The 3,246-nt window shown below is 40.9% G+C and overlaps 1 pseudogene; it reads left to right on the plus strand.

Annotated features, from left to right (window-relative positions):
* Positions 1-2,188: 2,188 nt before the first annotated feature.
* Positions 2,189-2,938, plus strand: LOC149153347 (spermidine synthase 2 pseudogene; annotated as a pseudogene).
* Positions 2,939-3,246: the final 308 nt, after the last annotated feature.

Below are 3,246 nucleotides of genomic sequence, written 5' to 3' on the forward strand. Positions count from 1 at the left end.
TTTCCACGACATCAAGAATATCATCGAAGCATACTTGGACGATTTAGCTACTTGTTCTCAAAAGAGAATGAATCATCCTAGTCACCTTCGATTGGTTTTTGAATGATGTCAATTTCACAAGATCCGGTTGAATCCCAATAAGTGCGTTTTCATAGTTACATCAGGTCGGTTACTAGGGTTCATTGTGTCAACTAAAGGGATTTGAGTTGATCCCTTCAAGGTAGAGGCAATAATTCAGTTGCCTCCCCCATCCTCTGTTCGACAACTTTAAAGTCTTCAGGGAAAGGCTAATTTCTTAAGAAGGTTTATAGCGAATTATGCTGAGATCACTAAATGGTTTATGTGATTGCTGCAGAAAAGGAGTTCCATTTGTATGGGACGACTTTGTGCAACAGTTGTTTGATGCCTTGAAGAAGGCATTAGTCTCTGCCCCACTTTTGAGTCCACCGGATTATGGTAGGGATTTCCTTTTATATCTCGCAGCTACAGAATCAACCATTGGTATGGTTCTCGTTCAGGAAGACGATGCTCTCATTGAGCACGTGGTTTATTACTTGAGCCGAGGCTTGGTAGGTCCTGAACTGCGCTATTCTCCTGTTGAGAAGTTAGCCTTGGCAGCTGTCCATGCTGTCCAGCGGCTCCGCAATTATATCTTGCTACGCAAAACTTTTGTCTTAGCAATAGTCAATCTATTCCAATTTGTCCTCAGTAGGTGAGTGATTGGAGGCAAATACAATCGATGGATCATCATTTTACAAGAGTTCGATCTTGAGTTCTTGTCCGCCAAGTCTAAGAAATCTTTGGTTTTCACGAAGTTAATTTCCGAGCTGCCTTGTGGGGAGGATACTATTGATGAGGAAAGTTTTCCTGGTGAACATTTATTCCTCATCTCTTCACCCCTAGTATGGAGATATTATTGTCTATCTCCAGACTTCGAAGTTTCCCTCTACTTTCTCTAAGGATGAACGTCGAAAATTACATCACTTGGCTAAGAACTATGTCATCATTGGTGATACGCTATATCGCCGAGGGGTTGATTCAATACTTAGGCATTGTTTAACCTTAGAGGAAGCAGAGTTTGTGCTAAATGATTGCCACAGTGGAGCTTGTGGTGGTCATCTTTCAGGGCTTGCTACAACCCAGCGTATTCTGCATGCTGGCTACTTTTGGCCTTCGCTCTTCAAAGAATGTGTTGAAGCGGTGAAACGTTGCCACCCTTGTCAATTCTATAATTGGAATATGCGCACACATCCAACTCCTCTTTTGTTGTCATCATTGGTCCTTTTAATAAGTGGGGTATTGATTTTACTACTTGTAATCTGCCTTCAGCAGCGAATCAAAAGTACATTATAGTGGTCGTAGACTACTTCACGAAGTGGGCTGAGGCCAAGCCCACTTATAAAAATGATAGTGAAACAACGACATTGTTCCTTTTCAATCAGATTATCTCAAGGGTCGGTATCCCGAGAGAGATTGTCACTGACCATGGCAGTCATTTCCAGTACCAACTAATGTCTGAATTGGCTTTTAAATTGGGTTTCCGGTAGGAGCATTCATCTCCATACTATCTTCAAGCCAATGGACATGTCAAGGCTGTGAACAAACCCCTTAAGATGATCCTGCAAAGGACGATCGACAAAAACCAGTCCAATTGGCATCTTATATTGTATCTGAATCTTTGGGCATACTGAACCTCGGTAAAGACTACCATAGGTTTTACACCCTTTCAGTTAGTTTACAGATTGGAATCTATATTTACCATTGAATGTGAAATTACATCCCTTATGTTAGACTCAGTCTTGTCAGTCCTCTGTCAGAGCCAAATTCACCAAGGTTCATTTCTCGTCATTTGCTGTCATCAAATGCCATTTTGGTAAAAAAGAGTTATTTTAATTATTGAGTCCAGGGTTTTGTCTCCAGAAGTGTGAAGTAACGCTTGCAGGCCAGAGGGAGGTTCAGTAAGTTTTTATTTCAGGAATGTCATCATCAATAATGCGAGATTGATTCTTCTTCAAAATCCTGTTTTGAAGAAGAAATCATCAAATGTGTTTTTGTAGTAAATATGTAATTTGTCAAAATGTTTCGAAGTTGTACAACTCTTCAATGGTAGCAGCTATCGCTACTCCTATCCCTGCAAAAGCACAAATAGAAGAACCATCATTTCAGCTAAAGAAGGTTAGAGAAGAAAATGAAAGACTTGAAGGAATCTGCGGTGGAAAATATATTGTTTGAAGGCAAGTCAAAGTATCAAGATGTGATGGTATTTCAGTCAGTAACATGTGGGAAAGTGCTTGTTCTGGATAAGGTGATTCAGTTGATAGAGAAAGATGAATGCGCCTACCATGAGATGATAGCTCATCTTCCACTTTGTTCTATTTCATCTCCCAGAAAGGTATTGGTTGTTGGAGGAGGTGATGGGGGAGTTCTTCGAGAAATATGTCGACACAGTTCGGTGGAAAAAATTGATATATGTGAAATTGATGAAATGGTTATAAATGTATCCAAACAATTTTTCCCAAATGTTTCTGTAGGCTATGATGATCCTCGTGTAAGGCTTCATATCGGTGATGGAACTACCTTTTTGAGGGAATGTCTGGCTGGAATTTATGATGCAATTATTGTAGACTCTACTGATCCAGTAGGTCCTGCAGAGGAACTATTTGGAATACCATTTTATGAAACAGTGTCTAGAGCATTGAGGCCTGGAGGCATAGTTATAAGTCAGGCAAAAAGCTTGTGGTTACATATGCATGTTATTCAAGATATTGTCACAACGTGCAGACAAACTTTCAAGGGCTCTGTTCACTATACATGGACATCAGTTCTAACATATCCAAGTGGCGCAATTGGTTTTGTGATTTTCTCAAGTGAAGGACCACCAGTAGATTTCAAAAATCCCGTTAATCCCATTAAAGAGCAGTGCTATATTAAATTGTAAAGCAAATCCATTGTTTTTGACAACCTATTTGCATGACAAACGTTCACAAAAATCCAAAGGAGAAAGCTGAATTTGGAGGTTGAAGAGTGAATTTCAGTGTTGGAGAGGCCGACAGTGTGTTGACAGTGCGCGCGGCGTATACAAGGAGCACGCGACGCATAGGATGCGTGCGGCGCACTGAGCTAAAATTGCCAGTGGAAATTTACAAGCGCGCGGCGCACTAGACCAGCACGGCGCACTAGCTGTGCTCGCGGCTCACAGAGCCGGAACACCATAGAAATTGTGCCACCGCTTATAAATTTCAAATT

Source organism: Pinus tabuliformis, chromosome 9 (assembly GCF_031772625.1).
Source record: "Pinus tabuliformis cultivar Carrire ecotype Pingquan chromosome 9, CPIR1, whole genome shotgun sequence".
NCBI lineage: Eukaryota > Viridiplantae > Streptophyta > Pinopsida > Pinales > Pinaceae > Pinus > Pinus tabuliformis.